This window comes from Cajanus cajan, chromosome 3 (assembly GCF_000230855.2).
Source record: "Cajanus cajan strain Asha chromosome 3, NIPB_CcT2T_4, whole genome shotgun sequence".
NCBI classification, from domain to species: domain Eukaryota; kingdom Viridiplantae; phylum Streptophyta; class Magnoliopsida; order Fabales; family Fabaceae; genus Cajanus; species Cajanus cajan.
The window spans coordinates 34,870,625-34,895,100 of NC_138519.1; the positions used below are offsets into that span (position 1 = coordinate 34,870,625).

Consider the following 24,476-nt stretch of genomic DNA (forward strand, 5'->3'; position numbering starts at 1 on the left):
TTCTTCTTCAATTTGGATTTGTCTTGATGAGGAAGTATCATTCCCTCTACTTTGTACGTTTGAGTAGTTCATCCTCTTTTCGCATTCTTTTCCTTTCTTCCTTGGACTCCTCCTTCTCTTTGGAGCGTTTGTCTTGTAATTCCTTAGGAGCAAAAATTCGTCCATTCCTCCTATCTCGGTAATATTTAACGAGTCCATTGTTGACGAACTCTATAAGTCCATGGCACTGCCTTGTTGCTTCTAAATGGGAAAGTCTCGATGTTTGAATTGTCAATCTGGGCATGCTATGCCCCCTGTATTTTTACGCAATTACTGGTTTTAAGTTAAGTGTTTCCTCATTTAATGTGTCGAGTTTGCATTTGATTAACAGTGATTTCATTATTTGACTAAGGCACACAGATTAAATTTCCCTTTTTATTCTTATTTATTATTTACAAAGAAAGCGTATTATCTAAATGAAGTGCAAAATAGGATGCAAAGATAATTGAGAAATTCAACAAATATCTTTTTTATTGATTTGTTTGTTTGGAGAACATTCTTCGTACAAGACTTTTCAGTACATTTTGACAATAACCTAGAGAAACTTATGCTTTATTATATCTCCATAAACACGTCTTCTTGTTTGTCAATTTGCAATTTTCGGCCTTCAATTCTTCTTGGATTTTCAAGTTCTTTTTCACTCTTATTGTCTCCATTAGAGTCAACCATCAATAAAAATGAGGTTTTTAGTTTCATCATTGCTTTGATAATTACCAAAATGCTCAGCCTTGTTGGTAAGGTTGGTGATTTGGAGCAGACATATGCAGTTGCGAGTGGTGATTTCCTCGTGCTTAGGTAGAGTTCTTTTTGTTTCATCCCCCCAATGATGTTCTTATGAAGCAATCTATTTTCAATTTTTTTTGCTACGATTCTTCTGCGTATCTTCTTTTGAAATTTTTTTGGAATGGCTCCAACTCTATTTTGAGAATGGCATCCTTCTTCGATGATTTCGCTTCAATCTGGTCGAGATATTCTAGGTTCGGAGATCATGAAAAGGCTTCGATTCTTAATTTGTTGAAAGAGCAATGATAATCCCAGAATTTGGTCAAGCCTCCTCTAGTGTTAGGAGAAATAGATTGATGACCTTTGTAGTTTGGAATGACCTCTAGTGCTATTATCTATGCCTTCCATTTCTAATGGGTGTATGTTAATGTACTATCCTAAGAGATGCATGATATTTATTTTTTACCTAAATGTTATCATGTTTTTAACTAAGGGTTATGATGCATGACTTTTTTTGTTTTTTTTTTGCTAGACACATCTTTTTTGTTTTTGAAATCAAATATCCAATACAATGCTTTAAGGTTAGGGTATACAGAAGGGTGTTAATTTTTTTTTTATTTTTTTGTTAATATCTGTTTGTTTGCCTATAATTCTTATCTATTTGAAATAAACAGAAGAAACACAACAAATGCAGCACACATATGCTCAAACAAATGTACACCCATGAGCAGTCACGTCAAAGTCCTTGGTCTATAGTCCCTATCAAGAAAAGTGTGTTGTATAGGACGGTTCTAATCTCATTGGTCTTTATAGGCTCCCAAGGTGCCCCCCATTATAGGGACCCACCAGTATCTCTATCGTCGTAACCTAGTAAACATCTAGGTTTGACACAATATTTCCGGGTAGAGTAACCAACTATCACCTTGAGTGTGATTTCCGACAAAGTTTGTAGGAACTAAGGCCATTCTTAGGCCAGTCCTATGTCAACCACTCCCTATGTTTACTCACTCATGCCTCCAGGTATAGGAGGAACTGTTGTGTGCAATGGTTTGTGCACTGTTGTATATTTCAAACAAATGCATAAATTTAAACAGACATACAAATACTAAAGCCAATCTAAAACAAACAAATAAATATTAATAAACAAGATACAAGATAAAAGATAAATAAACCAAGATAAAAGATAAATAAACCAAGATAAAAGATAAATAAACTAAGATAAAAGATAAATATTAACAAGATAAAAGGCAAATATTTAAATAGGATAAAGATAAATATTAATAAGATAAGATAAATATTTTCAAACTAAAAAAATAGATAAATATTTTCAAAGATAAAAGGGGTAAATATTTAAGTTATTGCTTTTATTTTGCTAAATTCGTCCTTTAATGCGTCTGACCCTCTTTTGTCTTTCCTAGTGGAGTCGTCATCTGTCGAAACTTGAAAAGTTCTGATCTTACCCACATATGATTTGATCTTCCTTTTTTAAAAATCTCATCAATCAAGGAATGTCCGAAAATCAGACTAATCCTTAATTAATGATTTTGAAAAGAGTTTGAAGAAGTCGCCACCGACGTTTTACTCAAAATATCAGAAAAAGAAAAGAATTTTAAAAAAATACAATAATGGCCTTCATAGCCAGAATTGGATTCGGAAATTGATTATGTGTAGGGAATGTATTAGGTATCCTACAACGCCCTAAATCGATATCCAATGATAAAATTAGCATAATAATAATTTAAATATTTTATCCCCTTTTATTATTTAATACTATTTACATTGCAATTATTTATAAAATAGGGGTTTAGACCCCAAATGTTTGAAAATATTATGGTCTACATGATGATTAGATATTCATGACGATATTATACGAATAAAAACAATTTAGATAAATACAAAAGCGAGAAAGAATTGATAAAATACCTCTGAAGAGAGCTTTTATAAATACTTTGAATGTTGTGGTCTTGAGATGCTTTTTGGCTGTTTTTCACACTACAATATATCCCACCACTCTCAAGAAATATAAGAGGAATCAGAAAGAGAGAAGAATCCTAACTATAGAGACTTCAATAGAAAGTTTATTCCGCCATTTTCTATCCCTAAATACTATGCACGAGACTCACATTTATAGGCACGAAAATCCACTAGAATAGGTCGTTCCAAATATCGAAACACCTATTATGGAGGATTATATTACATGAAAAATTTTAAATTGGAACGACAGGTTCTGGATTTAAATTTTGAATGTAACAAACTAGGTCAAAACGGGGCATTCTGACCTAAGGTTACAAGCTTTTTTCGAAGCTTGGAACGACCTATTCTAGGGTCTTAATTCTGGCCCTTTGTGTCTTTGGGCCTCTAGATGCCATGCTTGTTGTTTTGATGTCATTTTCAGGTCTTCGAGGACTCCTTTTTCTTATGTTACAAGTCCACTTCCTTTTGTATGCGTTGTGGACAAAATTAGGTGTCTACAGGTCACTCATAATTTTCCCCTTTATTTGGGTGACAATAGGGAGGGACTAGATAGGGTTTCATAGTATTCGTCCTCATATTCATATTTAAAAATAATATTTGTATTCAGTCTCATAATTACACAAGTAATAATTCTAAGTATACCCACTAGGTATCTATGTATCCATACCCACACCAACATGCATTTTACTTATGTATGAAGTAAATAAATCAATAAAGAGATAATGTTTCATACAAGCACACATAATATGAGTTTGTCAGATCTTTAACATTACAAAAATTTAAATTAGCAAGTCTTATAAATAAAGATTATAAAACATTTAATTCTTGTAAATAAACTTTTAAAAAAAATCAACATAATAAAAGTTGTAATTAAACTATCATGTGTTAACAATATTCTCCAAGACTTGTGAAAAAATATATAGAAATTAGTTAAATTAAAATTATAGATTAAATTTTATACTATAATTTTCAAAAAAACAAATATGTAGACATTTCACCTCATTATCGGAATCAACTTCTCCATATTTTTGCAAACACTTGTCTTCCAAGTTTATATATTGTTTTGGTCTAGTGATACCAGTAGAAACTACATGACAAAAAAATGATTTATTAGATAATTTAAATTAATAATCTAAACAAACAATAGAAAATAAAATAGTTTTTATCAAATAAAAAAATTTAATTATTTATTACTTTGTCTGTGTTTCAACCAAAATTGTGCACACATAAGTGTCTCTAGAGTAAATTCATTGAGCCTATAACGATGAGAATTCAAAAATCTACCTCATGTGCTAAATGTAGATTCTAAAGCCACGGTTGAAATTGAGATTTCCATCCTTAACAATTTTTTGAAAAATTGGATACTTAATCCCATTTGTTTTCCACCATCCAAGAATATCAAAAGTAGCACTCACAAGCAAAACTTTTTCTTTCAAGTAGAACTCTATTTCAGACTTTGTTTGTGTTTTAATTGTATCATTCACAAATGCGTCATAATCACTAAGAAAATTTCTAATATTTAGATTATCCAAGTTTGACTCGTTGACATTTGTTCGTGAAGTTGAAAAATTCACTATTCTCTTAATTTTAGCTTGATACTCTTCGAACAATGAGTAACATAATTTTTTGATATTTTTAATTTTAATTGAAGATGAACTACCATAAAGCTTTAGGAAAAAGTACTCTAACAACTTCAACTTGTATCTTAGATTTAAAATAATAGAAATATTATTATATTAATTAATATATATTTATATAAATAAATAAATTATCATTAAATAATTATATATATATATATATATATATATATACATGTATGTATGTATAACTGCAGGGCGAAGTGGGTTGTATACCATAGTACCCATACCGGCATCTATATCCATTAAATTTTGCAGGTTTACCCGTCCCATACCCATTCCCATATAAGCGGATATTTACCCGCCTCGTATGTGAGTGTTTTTATGAGTGCCCATAGGGTCCAAATCCATTTTGCCATCCCTACCCTTTACCATGAGGTCACTTGATCCTAATTTCATTCAATATTAATGCAATTAATTTGCTTAAATAGATTTTAACTATATTAATTGAGAAATTGATATACTTGTATTTTTTATTTTAATCATATCACTGTCGCCACCGGCCCGAAACGGGCTTTCGGCATTCGCGAAGGATGGTTGGACTCTTTTATTTGTTTAAAAATATGGATTGCTAGAATGACTTATTCTCAAACTGAGACCTCGTCAAACGAGCAATTTTATTAAAAGGCTCACCAATCCATGTTAATCCCAAGCGGGACCCTCCATGGATTAGCGGTTTTCATAAAAAGGAAGGGTTCATGGAGTCGCCACCAATGTTTTACTCAAAACATTGGAAAAAGAGGTTTAAGGCAATCGATTCAAAAATCGACTTCGGCCATTACAACCAGAGTCGGGTAAGGGAGTCGGTTACGCGTGGGGAAGGTGTTAGCACCCCACAGCGCCCCTTTCGGGTTCCCTATGACAGATTATTTAAAAATAATAGTGCGAAATTACTAAATTACCCCTATTTATTCTAAGCTATTATGAATTAACTATCTACATGATGACAGTTTAAATATGTACACACAGAAAGCGGTAAAAGAAGGGACTTTAAAGAGATAAACCTTTGAAGCGTGCTTTCTTATATATCTTGACAGAAATTGGGAAGCGTTTTGGCGTTCCCTCCCTCTACAAGACCGCTCGCTCCCTCCTATAAAATTTTAACTATGGAAATCCGGAGGATTTCCCTTCGACTAGGTTCGAGACTCAAGCAAATGGCTCGTGACTCAAGAACTTCGTCGGATCAACTCTCCGAGTGATTTCTAGGCAGAGCACTGCTCAAAAAAACCCAGAATACTCAAGAAGAGGGTTAAAACTCAGTCCAAAAGTCCAGAATGACGTCCAATTGACGTCATATTTATAGGGATGAGGCGCAATACGGCCTCTGGGGGTCAATACGGTCCGTATTGAAGTTTTGAACTACAATACGGCCGTATTGAATTCAATACGGCCATATTGAAGTTCAAAAAACCTCAATACGGCCGTATTGAAGTTCAGTGCAGCCGTATTGAAGTTCAGTGCAGCCGTATTGAATTCAATGCAGCCGTATTGAAGTTCAGAAACTTCAATACGGCCGTATTGAGTTCAGTGCGGCCGTATTGTAGTTTAAAATGTTCAATACGGCCGTACTGAACTTTTGGGAGGCCGTATTGGGCTTCATTCCCTCCACTTTCTTATTTTTTGCTACTCTAAGACCTCTAAACCTACAGATTGTCATCCTAGGGTCTTCCAGGGTCTTCCAGGAGTCCTTCCGGCTGACTTTCCTTTGGTCTTCGAGAGTCTTCAAGCTTTATTTCCGACCCGGACAATTTTAGGGGTCTACAGCTGCCCCCCCTTTACTTAGTCGGACGGCCTTTTGGTGTACCGGCTGACAAGTAAAGGAGTTGACCCAATTGTCCAGGTGATGTGCCAACCTTCTGACTTGTAGCGTCTTCCGGTGGAAAATTGTTGAGTAGCCTCTCCAGGTTGAGTTTGCCCTCTCCAGGGTGAGTATTAGTCGTCGCCTCTCCAGGCTCATGCATACCTCCGTGTTCTTGACAACCTCGGGGTAGCTGAGTACCGCCTCTCCAGGCCATACCAACGTGTTCTTGACAACCTCGTGGTAGTTGCATACCTCCGTGTTCTTGACAACCTCGGGGTAGCTGAGTACCGCCTCTCCAGGCTATACCAACGTGTTCTTGACAACCTCGTGGTAGTTGCATACCTCCGTGTTCTTGACAACCTCGGGGTAGCGTGAGTTTTCCCTCTCCAGGCTATACCAACGTGTTCTTGACAACCTCGTGGTAGTTGCATACCTCCGTGTTCTTGACAACCTCGGGATAGCGTGAGTTTTCCCTCTCCAGGGTATACCAACGTGTTCTTGACAACCTCGTGGTAGTTGCATACCTCCGTGTTCTTGACAACCTCGGGGTAGCGTGAGTTTTCCCTCTCCAGGGTATACCAACGTGTTCTTGACAACCTCGTGGTAGTTGCATACCTCCGTGTTCTTGACAACCTCGGGGTAGCGTGAGTTTTCCCTCTCCAGGGTATACCAACGTGTTCTTGACAACCTCGTGGTAGTTGCATACCTCCGTGTTCTTGACAACCTCGGGGTAGCGTGAGTTTTCCCTCTCCAGGGTATACCAACGTGTTCTTGACAACCTCGTGGTAGTTGCATACCTCCGTGTTCTTGACAACCTCGGGGTAGCGTGAGTTTTCCTTCTCCAGGGATTTGTGATGATTTTGTCTCCACAGTCCACGATGCTGTTTCGACGATTGTTTTTTTGATTTTTGTGCCACTGAGGGCTGGATAACGCAGGGATCCGTCTAGGGGATGTGCAGTTACTCATAGGTTCTTGTGTCCCAACTTTCCATTGCGTAGTTGGTACCCATTGAGGAATTTCTGTTTCCTTGGGGTGTAGACACGAAGATGCTCTTTCTGATGTGAGCGATGCCTTATGATTGGCTGACGTCCTTTCGACGTTGGTGGAGTATCCCGGTTATCCTTATTCGGGTGACTCTTTTTGTTTTTCTGATTTTGTTGCCTCTGTGTAGGCTATTATCCGCTGGGGGATTTTGTCATTGATTGTGATTAGCCTCTTCTGTTAGGCAGATCATCTTGACGCTTGATGTTTGGCTGAGAGCCGGATTCCACTTGGGGAATGATTATTTGTCTTTTGTGATTTTTGAAAGGGTGCCTCTGAGTAGGCGAGTGGGGATTTGGGGATCTTATGTATCCCAGAGTATTATTTAGGAAGCCTCTACAGGCTTAGACTCACTCAACGCCTGAGTTGGAGAGCTATCTTCCACTGAGGAAGTTTTAAGTCCTTTGACTAGATATACTGCTTGGGTGATCGTGCTTCCATTGTGAATTTTGTCGATCTTGCTTTGATAGCTCTCGCTGGGGATTTGTTCCGTGAGCTTGAGTTGGGGTTTCTCTGGGGAGTATTATTTCTGCGAGCCTCTCCAGGCTCAATTATTTTAAGAGGGAGTATTGTTTCGGCAAGCCTCTCCAGGCTCAATTATTCTGAGAGAGTATTATTTCAGCAAGCCTCTCCAGGCTCAATTATTCTGAGAGAGTATTATTTCGGCAAGCCTCTCCAGGCTCAATTATTCTGTGGGAGTATTATTTCGGCAAGCCTGTCCAGGCTCAATTATTCTGTATGATGCGGAATTTTTGTCTTTTTTGTCGAATTTTGACTTTTTCTGTATTTTTGCCTTTTTTGTCGTTTTTCGGCTTTTGTTGACTGCTGTCATACACAAGCAATTTTTCCTATTTTTCTATTTTATGTAATTGCCTCATGAAGGGGTCTTTGAAAATTTCTTTGTGGCCAATACGGCCATATCCATTTCAGTACGCCCGTATTGAGTTGAAAATTTGTTCATAACCCTATTTTTAGTAAGGGTGTACTGAACATGGTACGGGCGCATTGTTTTTTCTGAAGTTTATATATATTTTTTTTTTTCAATAAACAGAGAATAAGTGATCTTCCATTACACCTATCATCTGTATGCATGTATGCAGTATGATGCACCTAATTCTATTTGATTCACTTTTCAAAAGAATTAACCGATGCGTTTTTCTGTTTGGATTTTTGCCATTCCTCTAGACGGGCTGTGTGCTGCCGATTTCTGTAACCGAGGAATGATGCATGTTATATTGAGATTTGTTGTCATCAACCAAATGATTTTCCTTTCCTTTAGAAGATGTGTCAACCCTCCTATTGACTACTATATCTCCATGTTTCCACTAGATTATTCAAAAATCGTTTGGGACAAGAGAGAAAAGAAGGAAAGGATATTTTTTTCGAAAGTTTGTGTTTTAGAGGGGATTTATTTTTATTTTGAAAAATTCTTTTTGTAAGAATGGATGGCCAAGGTAGGCTTATGTGTTTAGGCTTGTTTGATTAAACACTTATGAAGTTAAGAAAATCTTTGTTTATTGACATTGTGATTTGACAACTTGGATAGCTTCCCTTGAGCCTTTCTTTTTTGAATTTGGCTCATGGTACCATCATGGATTTCTTTTCGTTTTTTGATTGTCTTTATTTTTGCCTAAAACACCCTTTTGTGGCGTTTTAGCGGACCTTTGTTTTTATTCATTTTCGTAACCCTAACTTTTGCCTAGGTCACCCTTTTCGTGGGATTCCTAGCGGGTCTTTTGCTCTTATTTTTGCGCAGCCCCCTTTTTGGGTTTCCTGCCGAGCTTCTTTTATTTTAAAGGATTTCTTTTTATCCATGATGGCACTTGTCGAGGCCAAGGGAAGGTGCTCCAAGTTGTCACACACACTTCCACATAAAAATGATGCGGGTTTATTGTTATCAAGATGATTTTAACCTCATTTATGCTTATTCAAACAGGGTTAAAAATAATGTGGTCTAGAATTTTATTGCAAGCAAGAAAAGAAGCAATAAAGAATTAATGAAGAATGATTTTATTATAATCATAGAGGAAACATGTGCCCTATCGAGGCTCGGGGGTCGGGCTGTCCCCGAGGAGTAATCTCAAATAGTCATCAGGTTTACACATCCCTATCGGAAGGAGGAGAGCACTTGATGACGACGACCGGCCTTGATGCTTGTAAACCGGCCTTCCTAAAGATCTGGCTTAAAGAACGTCGAGAAGGATCTTGATTCCTCTTCGTTCTTTGATCTTTAACAGGGTTGTATCCTAACCCTTGTTTCCCCGGATTATCTTTGATAATGGGTAGCTCTGGAGTCCCTTGGGAGTCCTTGCCAAGTCCTTGTCCGGGCAAGTATCCGTTCTTGGTAAGCATGTAGGCTACCTTCTTCATTTCTTGGGGAAACGTTTCAACATTGGCACTTTCCAATGCTTGGAAGGCGGTCTCTAGATTTTCCTCCTCGGATTCTTTATTTTCTTTTCCTTTATTCTTGGGAGCTTTTATCATGAAGATCATTGGGAGTGTAGATCCTGCCACTCCTAGTCATGCCCCCAAGTCCAGCGATGTTAGAGAAATCGCTGTTGGCAGAAAAATGGATGTCATATATCCATGGCACAGCCTTATTTGATTCATAGGGAAAAGGCCTTGGAGTAGCGATCCTTTAACGGTGTCGGACCTTCCCCTTTGTTCGTCTTGATTACCAACAACGAAGTTGTCGTGTGCTCGCTTGGCGCAGTTGTTGGTTTGCATTTGATAACAAATGGCATGCGATCCACTCTTTGATTATACGCATCGATTAATTCTTTCTTTTTATTAATGTTTATTATTAAATTACTTGGAGAGATGTATGCAAATGAATGACTATGAAATGCAAGGGCAATTGAGAGATTTCATAAATCAAAAACTTGATTTCATTGATCATAGAAAGTGTACAACTTATCATACGATGCTTTGAAGCAATTTTTTACAATATGAGAAAAGCCGGTAAAAACTCACAGGTGGGTTCATATTTCTTCTCCATTCGTCTTCGGCTTCCTCTACATGGCGTGCCATTGCTTCAACTTGCGTATGGACCGCTTGGCTCATATCATCACTGATCTTCTGAGCGTCCTTCGCTTTTTGAATGTGATAGTTGATCATGGCCTGCAGCTCATTGAGCTCGTCTTCGGCTCGATCCTTCTCCTCTCGGAGTCTAGCCATTTGTGCTAGTCCTTCCCTTTCCCTCTTGCGGAAGTTGGAAAGGCTTGCGGTTTGTTGTTGAGAAACTTCCCGCCATTGTTGCGCGTCGGATCGAGTCAAGAGCAGATCGTCTTGCTTGTCCTTGATCAACTGTGCCTGCCTTGCATGCTCGGCTTCAAGGCGTGCTATCTTTGCGTTAATTTCTTGGAGTTGACTACTCGGTTCAACCTTTGGCATTTTGGATGTCCGAGTAGCCTCCTCATTGAGGTTAGCACATTCATCCTTGAGCCGCTCTATCTCGTGATCTTTCTTCTTGCATTGCCTTTGTAGACCATCAATGATGAAACTGGATTCTTCATTTTTCTCTTCAAGAACTCTCATCTGAGCTCCCATAATTTCCAGCTTTTTGGTCAAGGCGTCGACTTGTTCTTGCATTAACCTCCTTGTGGTTGCGGTTGCGCAAGAGGTGGATGGTTGAGACACCCCCCTCTCGCTCCTCCATATCTCGTAGTCGGTGGAGGCGGATACCCGAGGCTTTCCAAGCTCTCGATCTCCCTCATAGATTGGCTTCTCCCACGCTCTAATGACAGCGTGCATATCCCTCTGATGCTCGGAATCAAAGGAGAAACACAGCCCTCCAAGCTCCTCTTTAGTAGGAATAATTTGAGTCCTCATTAGTTGTCTCATAACCAATCTAGGTGAGTAGGCTATGCAACCTCTGAGGCCCATCAATGGTATGCTTGGATAACTGCCGCATCTTGTCAATACATTACTTGGACGGAACCAAGGACAAACCCACGTGAAGTGCTCAATACTCCACTGTTCCATCTCTTCCTTCCACTCGGAAGCATATCGGCGGCGTACGGGGATCTTCGAAAAACTCCTCAACGGATCGGGCAAGGTCCCCATGTGACTAGAGGCATAGAAGTGTGTGATGCCCCACACATACAACAAGGAGGTGCAGCATCGGATAGTTTTCCCTTGCTTCTGCTGAGATAGGTTGACAGAAAGCAAGGTGTCAGCAAGAATGGCAGGCACGGGACTCTTCATGTGTACGTCCCAAGCGAAGAAAGCGTCCATAGCTGCATGGTCCACTGTGTTAGCGTGAAAGGGGAATAAGATCATCCCAAACACGGCTAACGCTAGAGTCTTGTTGAAAGCTAACCAATCTCCCTCATCAGCCAAGGAGGAAAGGTGGTCTTCAATCATAGCAAGCTTCCAACCCCTGATACTGCCGTTCCCCACTAAAGCGGATGATCGTGATGGCAGTTTGACTTGAGTCGCGACCCTCTCTACGGCCACATGATTTCCATGGAAGATATAGACCCCTGCTGATTTGGGCCATCGTAGCATGAGCTCATACTCCTCGAGAGTAGGAACTAAGTCAAACTGGGGGAACTCGAAACAATTCAGATCGAGACTCCAAAAATGGACCAATGCTCTCAGAAAAGCTGGATCCACACAAATCTTCATCAAGTCGAGGACTCGTCCATAAGATTTTTCGAACTCCAAACGAGCCTCTCGCGGCATCAAGGAACAGAGGTGATCCAACCTCTCGGCACGGTACAATAAGAAGTCCACTTTCTTTAATTGCCCTTGTATTCTCCTAGATCCCTCCATAATCTACAATTTAAAATGCATGATATGAGATGGTGATGTTGAATATGCATGCATAGTGTTTATTTAACTAAGCATTATCATGTTTTCGGGATATTCCTAAAATGATGCATGATATTGCTTGGTTTGGGATAAATAACCCTTTTTTTTCTTTTTTTTGGGTATTTTGTTTTTTGTATTTTTTGGGTGAAAAGGGAAACTACCTATATGAATGTGATGAAGGTAGATGTTAACACCATGCAATGGAAGATTCTTATTCCTATTTATTCTTATTTTAAAAAGGAATGTTGTATGTTTAAAAGGTGCAATGTATGCTCAAACAATTACACATAATCAATGCACAAACAATTCACTCATCCACGAACAGTCACGAGCGAATCACGAGGTAGGGGTATCCTGCAGAAAAGTGCATATTCAAGGTGGTTCTAACTGTTCTCACCGGTCTGAGGCCCCCAAGGTGCCCCCATTATAAGGACCCAATTCCTCTCGTCGTAAGTCGATGGAAAGTTCCAACGCACTGTCGGACTTGAGTTCATGGTTATCACCTTGAGTGATGCTTTCCGACAACGGTCTACGGGCACCTATAGACCCATTCGACAACCGGCCGTACTAACATCCACTCCCTATGGCTTACCACTCATGCCCCCGGGTATAGAGGGAACTGTTGTGTGCAAAGGTTTGTGTGCAATTTATATTTCAAACAATTGCGGAAAATTAAACATACAACAGTTATTAAAGCCATATAAATAAAGCATGTTATCATACAAACAAGGGGTAATGAAGTAATTTTAACTATTATTTGTTAAAAATAATCTGTCACTAAATGGGACTGACTCTCGAGAAATCCCCAGTGGAGTCGCCATCTGTCGCCACCGGCCCGAAACGGGCTTTCGGCATTCGCGAAGGATGGTTGGACTCTTTTATTTGTTTAAAAATATGGATTGCTAGAGTGACTTATTCTCAAACTGTGACCTCGTCAAACGAGCAATTTTATTAAAAGGCTCACCAATCCATGTTAATCCCAAGCGGGACCCTCCATGGATTAGCGGTTTTCATAAAAAGGAAGGGTTCATGGAGTCGCCACCAATGTTTTACTCAAAACATTGGAAAAAGAGGTTTAAGGCAATCGATTCAAAAATCGACTTCGGCCATTACAACCAGAGTCGGGTAAGGGAGTCGGTTACGCGTGGGGAAGGTGTTAGCACCCCACAGCGCCCCTTTCGGGTTCCCTATGACAGATTATTTAAAAATAATAGTGCAAAATTACTAAATTACCCCTATTTATTCTAAGCTATTATGAATTAACTATCTACATGATGACAGTTTAAATATGTACACACAGAAAGCGGTAAAAGAAGGGACTTTAAAGAGATAAACCTTTGAAGCGTGCTTTCTTATATATCTTGACAGAAATTGGGAAGCGTTTTGGCGTTCCCTCCCTCTACAAGACCGCTCGCTCCCTCCTATAAAATTTTAACTATGGAAATCCGGAGGATTTCCCTTCGACTAGGTTCGAGACTCAAGCAAATGGCTCGTGACTCAAGAACTTCGTCGGATCAACTCTCCGAGTGATTTCTAGGCAGAGCACTGCTCAAAAAAACCCAGAATACTCAAGAAGAGGGTTAAAACTCAGTCCAAAAGTCCAGAATGACGTCCAATTGACGTCATATTTATAGGGATGAGGCGCAATACGGCCTCTGGGGGTCAATACGGTCCGTATTGAAGTTTTGAACTACAATACGGCCGTATTGAATTCAATACGGCCATATTGAAGTTCAAAAAACCTCAATACGGCCGTATTGAAGTTCAGTGCAGCCGTATTGAAGTTCAGTGCAGCCGTATTGAATTCAATGCAGCCGTATTGAAGTTCAGAAACTTCAATACGGCCGTATTGAGTTCAGTGCGGCCGTATTGTAGTTTAAAATGTTCAATACGGCCGTACTGAACTTTTGGGAGGCCGTATTGGGCTTCATTCCCTCCACTTTCTTATTTTTTGCTACTCTAAGACCTCTAAACCTACAGATTGTCATCCTAGGGTCTTCCAGGAGTCCTTCCGGCTGACTTTCCTTTGGTCTTCGAGAGTCTTCAAGCTTTATTTCCGACCCGGACAATTTTAGGGGTCTACAATCACTAATCGACATAGTTCTCCAACGCACTTCTTTCACACCAAAGATTGTACTTCTTGAACTTGAAAATCGTAAAATTGGATATCTTTAAATGGACTAATAGCAGTTTGATAACAGTGGCCTAATAGGATTAATAATTCACATTTTTAAGATGGTATCAAAGTTATTTGTTGAGCTTATTAGAGTCTATCTTTCACATTTAAGATGCCCAAATACTCGGCGTGAAAGGTATTATATAGGGCATGAGGGGGTGCATGTTAGGTCAAAATCTATTTTGTTTAGCAGAATGGAAAGATATTCCATCTTTTGTTATTCAATGCTAACATAAAAATAGTAATTTACTAATAAACATTGTCAACATGATATAAAACAATACAATATAAACATTGGAATCAAAATCATATAATTATAATATTTGATAGACTAAAAGTTAAATGAAGTTTTTTTTTCCTTTTTGGAAAAAAGTTCAACAACAAGAATCCCAATATTCAATTATAAAATAGTCCATAATATCATATTGCTAATGTACGTCATGGTTCCAATGTATAAACTTTAATAAAAAGATACACTTTAATATAAACAATATTTGTAGTGTAGTTTTGAAAATACATTTTTTTAATCATAAATTTGTGTAATTATTAACTGTTATGTATATGCAGCCATTAATCGAGCATGGGGTGTCAAAAAGTCCTAGAATCTAGACACCCGAATTATATGAAAGGTGATTTAGTGTGGGGATTTACAAAATGGGAAGAATTCAGCTTGGTATCTCCAACTGTACTTTTCAAAATTGAGCACATTGATGTCCCACTCTCATATTATACTGGTATTCTTGGTATGTATTCATCAAACACAATTTATGTTGATTCTTATTGAATCATGCACCTAATGTTAGCATGATATGCAAGCATATCAGTTTATATTGTTTATGTTTGTTAGATTAGTATATAATATACATTTTCAAAATGAATCATAGCAAGCATGTAAACAAGCTTATAGATGCTTGTTGCATTGTTTTCTCACATGTTATTGTGCCTTATTACCCATGCTGATTTCTTCTTTGATCACAGGTATGCCAGGAATGACTGCTTATGTTGGTTTCTTTGAATTAGGCTATCCAAGGAAAGGAGAGAATGTTTTTGTTTCAGCTGCCTCTGGTGCAATTGGACAACTTGTTGGTCAATTTGCAAAATTGATCGATTGTTATGTGGTTGGAAGTGCTGGAAGTAAAGAAAATGTATATTCTAATAATTGTCATTATATATGTCTGCATGAATGATAAATTACCAATTCACATTTTCATTTTTTATTTTGTTATTTATGATACTACTATTTTTAATTAGCCTAAATATTTTTCTATTATCTAGCTTAGATAATGTTATGTGTTAACTATAAAATTTTAGTTAGTGAAAACTTTAAGATACATACTTTCGGAATTCCTCTATTGCAGTTTGATTGCAAATGTATCTTGCTATGTATCTAGTTCAACACTTTATCCCTTTTATTTACCCCAAAAAAATAGACTTTGAACTTTTATTAAGAGATTTGCTTCATACACTAGTAATAGTAGCAGTCTAATTACCCAAAAAAAAAAAAGTATTCTAACTAGTAGGGCCTAAACTCCTTTTAGTTTATATTTTCTAACCAATAACGAGCGGAAGAAAACTGGACGTAGCTCAGATTGAGTGAACCAGTATAACTGTCTGTGCATTCTCTTTACTTTCCAGCATTACATACTTTGCACCTGATTTACTTTGTTTTTCAACAAAGCTTTGGATGAAAACTTATTTGATTTTGTTGAAACTGTTTTACCAGACGATAACTTTTTCTAGACAGAAAACCATTTTACTTCATCTTCTACGTTGAAAATTAGTTTTGTTAAAACAAAAGTCACTAGACGAAGATTCTACTTAAAACTGCCAATAGCACTCTTGCGAAAACGTTTAAAAAATTCCTTCGAATCCGAACACACACATTCAACCCCCCCCCCCTTCTGTGTGTATTCCCGCTAACTTCAGTTGGTATCAGAGTTTGACCCCTTGGGTTGAGCATCTAAAACTGCAGGGGAAACGATCATGGAGAACGAAGGACAAGCCGTAAACTGACCTCCCCTCTTCAAAGGAGCAAATATGACTACTGGAAGCAAAGAATGATTGCATTCTTTGATGCATGTCATATAGACATGTGGGACGTTGTTGAGCAAGGAAACTACATTCCTCTAGATCAATTCGGTAACGAGAAACCCAGAGCACAATGGACTGAAGAGCAAAAGCAAAGATTCATGCTAAACTCCAAGGCACGAAATGCGCTCATGTGTGCTTTGTCTGAAAAGGAATACACTAAAGTTCACAGCTTCAGAAGTGCCAAACAAATGTGGGACACCCTAGCTCTAACTTATGAGGGGTCCCTAGAGGTAAAATGCAACAAGCTAAGCTTGTTGGCACGTAAGTATGAACTTTTTGAGATGGAAGAAAACGAATCTATACAGACTATGTTTGAAAGATTCCAAACCATCGTAAATGAACTTTTTTTCCTAGGTAGAACTTATGATAATTTTGACCATATTGACAAATTACTTCGTAGTTTACCCAGGAAATGAAGACCACAAGTCACTGCTATAAGAGCATCCAAAAATCTAGAAAAGCTCTCTTGGAGGAACTCATTGGACTCCTTAAAGTTCATGAGCTGGAGTTACATCAAAATGATGCTGGGAGAAAATAGAAGTATATTGCGCTAAATGTGCAAAAGACAAAATCAACACCATCCTCCTCAAAAGCGCTAAAGATTAATGATACGTCCAATGATAGCTGTAGTGAGGGAACCTGTGACACTGACAATAAAATATCCTTCTTGTCAAGGAAGATTCATTCAATGATGAAGAAAAAGGAAGGAATACGATGGAGAAAATACAGCAGACCTTCTAGAGAAAAGGCACAACCATTATGCTATGAATGTAAGAAACCTAGACATTACAAAACAGAATGTTCGAAACTCGAAAAGGAAAAAGAAAAAGAGAAGAAGAAATTGATTCCCTTCAAAAAGAAGAAAGCCATGATGGCCACCTGGGAAGATCTTGACACAACATCGTCAGAGGAAGATGAAGAAGCAAACATTTGTCTCATGGCAGACGCAAACTCATCATTAGAATCAGATAATGAGGAGGTAATTGAATCTGATCTAGAAATTCTTGAGCATTCATATAATCAACTTTTATCAGATTCATCAAAGATTTCTACAGCATATAAGGAACAAAAGAAAAGAATCCTGGAATTACTTGAAGAAAATCGTCTATTGAAAAACAAAAATACAAAACTTCTTTCAACTTCTGAAGAAGTAATCAATTTAACCAAAGAAAACGAATTATTAAAATATGATTTGTCAAAATTCACACTGGGGACTAAAAATGTTGAGCATCTTCTAAAGCACTCCAGGGGTGGGAAAAATAGAACAAGATTAGGATTTGTTGAATCTGAGTCTGAAATCAAAACAAAAACTTATGCATCCTCATTGTATAGAAAGAATGGACATTTTACGTCCGAATGCAGTCAGATGCATAAGGAGAGGGATTCCAAAACCTCTAGCACTAACACTCATGGACCCAAATCCATTTGGGTACCAAAAATTGAAATAGTATTTGTTGCAGATCTGTTCAACAAAAACAAAAAATGCCTAATCATGGTACCTGGACAGTGGCTACTCGCGACACATGACGGGCGAAAGGTCTATGTTCCTAGACCTCAAGTCCAAGAAAGGAGGGCAAGTCACATTTGGAGGAGGACAGAAAGGATATATCATGGGAATAGGTAAAATAGGTATAAACTCCTCTATCTCCATTGATAATGTCTTGAATGTTAAAGGATTAACGCATAATCTACTAAGCATAAGTCAATTGTGCGATAGCGGTTATGAAGTATCCTTTAACAAAGATAAATGTACTATTAGTCAACCTGATTCATCCATATTATTCACGGCTAACAGATGCAACAACTTGTATAAAATAATGCTGAATGAACTAGAAAATCAGAATGTTGATTGCTTAGTTTCATATGAGAATCAGTGGATTTGGTACAAGAAACTTGGTCATGCAAGTCAGAGATTAATCTCAAAATTGAAAAAGCATAACCTCGTAAGAGGACTACCGAATCTTGTGCATCAGACGAACGGTGTATGTGAAGCATGTCAAAAGGGGAAACAAGTTAAAAGTTCATTTCAAAGCAAAAATCATGTTTCCACCTCACGACCTCTTGAACTGCTCCACATAGATCTATTCGGTCCCACTAGAATAGCATCTGTGAGTGGTAAAAGATATGGATTGGTCATTGTGGATGATTATATTAGATGGACATGGGTACTGTTCATAACTCACAAGGATGAGTCTTTTAGGGTATTCCATGTATTTTGTAAAAGAGTTCAAAATGAGAAAGTAATATCAATTGCATCTATCAAAAGTGATCATGAGGGAGAATTTGAAAATGAACAGTTTCAAGAATTTTGTGAAGAAAATAGAATAACACACAATTTTTCAACACCTAGAACTCCACAACAAAATGGAGTTGTAGAACGAAAAAAATCGCTCTTTACAAGAAATGGCAAGAACCTTACTAAACGAATTTTCCACCCCTAAACATTTCTGGGCAGAAGTAGTTAATACGTCCTGTTATATTCAAAACAGGATATATATTAGGCCCTTACTAAAAAAGACTCCTTATGAATTGTGGAAAGGGAGAGCACCCAACATATCATATTTTCATTCGTTTGGATGTAAATGTTTTATCCTGAATACCAAAGATAATTTAGGAAAATTTGACTCAAAAACCGACAAAGGTATCCTACTTGGATATTCTGAGAGGTCAAGAGCCTATAGAGTGTTCAACAACAGAACTAAAACTGTTGAGGAAGCCATTCACGTTAAATTTGATGAACACGGGCCTGATAAAGAAATATCAGAGCTAGGCAATTTCTTTGAGAATATGCAGGTAAACAATGATCAGTCGAAAAATCTTGAGTCTGAAGGAACAGCAACTCAACAAGACGAAAGAGAGGATAGAGAGTTAGTCAATCACAATTGGCAGATGAAGGCTCATCATCTACAAGAGCAAATCATTGGAGAGGCAAAGGATACAGTAAGAACTAGAAGTTCGTTCAGAACACAAGCACAAATTGCTTTGCTATCTCAAACAGAGCCAAGAACCACGGACGAAGCATTACCAGAAGAATGATGTTTGGAAACTTGTTCTAATGCCTAAGGACAGAACAATCATAGGAACAAAGTGGGTATACAAAAACAAATTGGATGAATCTGGAAACGTGCTAAGAAACAAAGCAAGGTTAGTTGCAAAAGGGTACTCACAGTAGGAAGGTATAGACTTTACTAAAACTTTTGCACTTGTTGCTCGTATAGAAGTCATTCGAATTTTACTTGTTTTTGCTGCATGTACTAGTATGAAATTATATCAAATGGATGTTAAAAATGCATTTCCAAACGAAACAATTTTAGAAGTTTATGTTTGTCAACCTCCTGGTTTTGAAAATGAACTACTATCATCTTATGTTTTCAAACTAAATAAAGCTCTATATGGATTAAAACAGGCACCAGGTGCATGGTATGAAAAACTAAGCTCATTTCTAATAGATAATAATTTTATAAGAAGCAAGATTGACAGCACCTTTTTTAGGAAAACAATCAAGGATGATTTGATCATAGTACAAATCTATGTTGATGACATAATTTTTGGTGCCACTAATGAAAATCTCTACCAAGAATTTTCCAAGCTTATGCAGGATGAATTTGAAATGAGCATGATGGGAGAACTGAAGTTCTTCTTAGGGCTTCAAATTGTCTAGTCAAACGAAGGTGTTAAAATTCATCAAACGAAATACACCAAAGAACTGCTACAAAAGTTTAAGATGGAAGATGCAAAACCAATGAAGACACCAATGCATCCTTCAACAACCCTTGGTCTAGACGAAGAATCACCAGATGTTGATAGCACAATGTATCAAGGAATGGTTGGTTCTCTCTTGTACCTCACAGCATCGATACCTGACATCATGTTCAGTGTCTGCGTTTGTGCTAGGTTCCAAGTACGACCTAAGGAGGTACATTTGCAAGCAGTTAAAAGAATTTTAAGATATCTAAAAGGAACACCTAACCTAGGCATTAGCTTCTATAGAAGCCAGAACTTTTCTCTTCTAGGTTATTGTGATGTAGATTATGCAGGAGACAAATAAGAGAGAAAGAGCACTAGTGGAGGTTGCCATTTTCTTAGTCGCTGCTTAGTTTCATGGACTAGCAAGAGGCAAAGCACGATTGCCCTATCCACTTGTGAAGCTGAGTATGTTGCCACAGGAAAATTTCTCACGTAGCTACTATGGATCAAACATCAACTGGAAGACTACGACATTTACAAAAGTAGTATTCATGTACTCTGTGATAACACTACTGCTATTAACATTTCAAAAAATCTTGTTCTGCATTCTAGGACTAAGCATATAGAGATTAAACATCATTTCATTAGAGATCTTGTGCAAAAAGGAACATTTGAACTGATTTATTTTAAGACTGAAGAACAACTTGTTGATATCTTCACTAAACCCCTTCAAGAAGACAGATATGTCTAGTTGAGAGATAGACTAGGAATGGAGTTGATAGATGATCACTAGAATATCATACTCACCCTCTATTTCTTTTTGCTGATTACGTAGTAAGGGGGAGAGCATTAACTTAGGGGGAAAAACCTCAGACGAAACAGAATGATTATAGTATCCCCTACATTGCATGATAGATTATGCTCTGTATTTGATACGAACTTGATAGATTATATTTTTCATCATCAAAAAGGGGGAGATTGTTAAGTCAGACGAAGCGCATTCGCAATTCCACCAAGGTTTTGAATATGACAAATATAATACATATTATTATTACTAACATATGCATTAGTGTTTCAGTTGGATAGCAAAAAGTCCAAACAATGGGATATGTTCAAACATAATCTGGCTGGACAAAATGTTAGACGATAGAAAGGCCAGTATCAAGACTAAGGCTGATTCAGTTTGCTAGACAAAATGTCAGACAATAGAAAGGCCAACATCAAGACTAAGGTTGATTCAGGTTCGAATCCAATACAAATTCTATCAACAATAGCCTGAGGCATCAGACGCATATTGTCCAATACATCGATATGAATGACCAAGGCATCAACATTAAGTGACTATCAGAAAGAACCAATATAAAAGACGAAGTTATCACTTCCACACTCAGATGAAAAGGGTCATCAAGATTAGACGTAATATCTTGTAAACAAACGATGTAGAGAATGTTGAAGCACGTCTGTAGTCTGCTAATCACATTGAAAGGAATTATACAAGAAACACACAAGAGGACATCATCAAAAATTGGGCAAGCATGCATTCACAAGTCAAAGCCGAGTGCGTTAGAGAAATGACACCTACATTTCAGAAAAGGACAACACTACAGCGGCTAAACTAATGAGAAAAGTACAAATATACCGAGATCATGATTAGAGTCAAATATCGATGAAATCAACTACACAAAAAAGCTCTACAAATACAAGAAAACATTTAATGCAAGATCAAATGCATTAAATGAGAAGATCTGCATGAACATGAACAAAACCTCCATCTGCAACGACACAAGTCTACGCTCCAATGAAAAAATTCAAATTAGAAGCAACGAGAAAATTTATCAACGGTATATAAATATATTGAGGCCAAGAAGAAGAAGAGAGAGAATAGAGAAGCTGAGAAAAACAAGCAATACGGAAAAGAAAATCAAGAGCATAAATCAATCTTTTTCTTCTCTAAAAAGATTTCCTGTATATCTATGTGAGTGTTGCCAATAGTTCATCCTCTCTACGAGAGTAACCAAACACTCAAACACCTATCTCATAAAAACTAAGGTTACGCACCTTAGTGAGTGTAGAAATTATCCAATCCTCTCTATGAGAGTAATACACACACTCAAAACCCACAACTACTGTAAAGCCTGAAGAGGCTAGTAGAAAGAACACTTGTAAACCAACAATGTTTGAGAATACTAGCGTTGGTGAGTGAAGCCGACGGGCCATAAGTAGTCGAGAGTACTTGTAGAACCAGAAGTGGTTAAGAATACTAGCATCTAGTTGACGAGCCAGAAGTGGCTGAGAATACTTGTAATGCTTTGTGATTAGTGGAACCCTTCTGCAGAAGGAAACTGGACGTAACTCAGATTCAGTGAACCAGTATAACTGTCTGTGCATTCTCTTTACTTTCCAGCATTACATACTTTGCACCTGATTTACTTCATTTTTCAACAAAGCTTAGGACGAAAACTTATTTGATCTACGTTGAAAATTTTTTTGTTAAAACAAAAGTCACTAGACGAAGATTCTACTTAAAACTGCCAATAGCATACCTATTACTGGGTCTCCTTCAAGACATAATTCGTACACCATTTTCAGTTCCAATAAATGTGATTGTTTTAACTGCCACATCTTGCACACCAGGCTCTTGAAATTCCTTGCCTCAACTTCCAACACTGCCACATGCAAATTCAACCAATGTTATAGACATGCATATAAATAAATAAAAACCAATAATATACTATCCAAAAAATTTAACATGTAATTATTGACTAAAATTTATATAGGACATAATTACAAAGTGGGAATGTTATCATCTAATATGTCTCATATAAAATAATAATAATGTCTCTTGAATCTATTAATTATATATGAAAAATATACAAATACGACTACCTGATTCCATGACCTGGTCCACAGGCTATGTTTTGTATCCACAAATATAGTAGTGCCAGGTCCAATGGAAATGTAATCATCATCGTTTGCTAATTTTGAGTTAAGAATGCTTACACTTGATGAGAGTTGAACATGAATGCACTACAATAAAATGGACTTTTAGTGGTATTTAATATGATTTTTAGTGGCAATAAAAATTGCTACAAAATCTTTTACCGGCATTTCATACATTATGCAGTGTCGCTAAAACATTTACCGGCAATTATTCTATATGCTGGTAAAGACCCTCATAATGGTCGGGAAAAGTGAATAACTTTTTGTGTCATTTGTTACTGGCATTTAAAATTGCCGCTAAAAGTTTAAGAAAAGATTTATAATACTCTTTAATTATCTTATTTCTAGTCGATGTATGACTTGTAAGATGAGTACAAATACTCTTTAGTTACCTTATTTTTAATTGATGTGGGACTTGGAAGATGAAGGTTATCTTCTAAGTATATATATTCTTTAATTTTTTTAATTATCTTATCTCTTAAATACCAACTTAGAATAGTAAGTTATAGCCTAACTCAACCTTATAAAACATACTCGTAAGGTGAGAGTTATCATTCACTTATATACTCTTTAATTATTTTATTTATAGTCGATGTGGGACTTAAGTTTTTTCTAACAATAATTGTCGCTAATAGTGAATTTTGATGTGATGTAAATACATTTTTAGTGGCCATTATATAATATTAATATTTTTATTAAATAATAAAATAGAGGCAATTAATTTATTAACATTAAATAATTGTAAGTAATACTAAATTTTGTTGTAGTGATGCCATCAATGTTAGGACTGTTTCCTATGGTAGATATCTTAACACCTTGTATTTTCACATTATCACATTAGTCAATAACTATATGGAACATTTGGTTGTTCAAAGAAGTCATTCCATTGATAATTTTGTTGTTCAAATTGGTAAATCCCATGTTCTGTAATATTATGTACACAAGAAAGAACTTTCATTAAAATTATGTTCAACAAATTTAGGTCAATAATAGAGTATTTAAAAGATACTAATAGAGAGTCATTAACACTCTTTGTGTGTGCATACCAAAGCACCAATTAGGCAAGACTTGGCAGACCTCTTACATGCCCACAAGCTTGTGTCTTGGCCATCAAGAACACCACCAATGACTGAAACACCATTAACATCATCAAAAAACAACCAATTTCCAGCATTTCCAATAAGATCGTATTTGGAAGGTGCAACTAGTGCACCATCAATGCGTATTGTCCATCAATGCGTATTGTGATGCCCTTGTTGTTGCACCTGTTGGTCCCAGTGTACTAGAATCTAGAAGGGAGGTTGAATAGATTCTATCCTAAGATTGCTCTCTTTTACATAATTCTTAAAATATAAACTCTCAATAAATCTAGAATCCAACCTTTATGCAATTTGAGTAACAAATAGCATTAAATTACAAGGTTTATTACTAACGTAGCAGAATATCAAAGTATGAGCAGGGAATCAATCACTTGTAGTCAAGGTTGATTTTATATTACCTTCCTTTTAATCAGATTCAATTACAAGAATAAAGATCAGAGTTGGTACTGTA

General features: G+C 37.1%; 1 pseudogene; it reads right to left on the reverse strand.

Annotated features, from left to right (window-relative positions):
• Nucleotides 1-22,194: 22,194 nt before the first annotated feature.
• Nucleotides 22,195-24,148, reverse strand: LOC109801785 (polygalacturonase-like; annotated as a pseudogene).
• Between the last annotated feature and the right edge of the window lie 328 nt (nucleotides 24,149-24,476).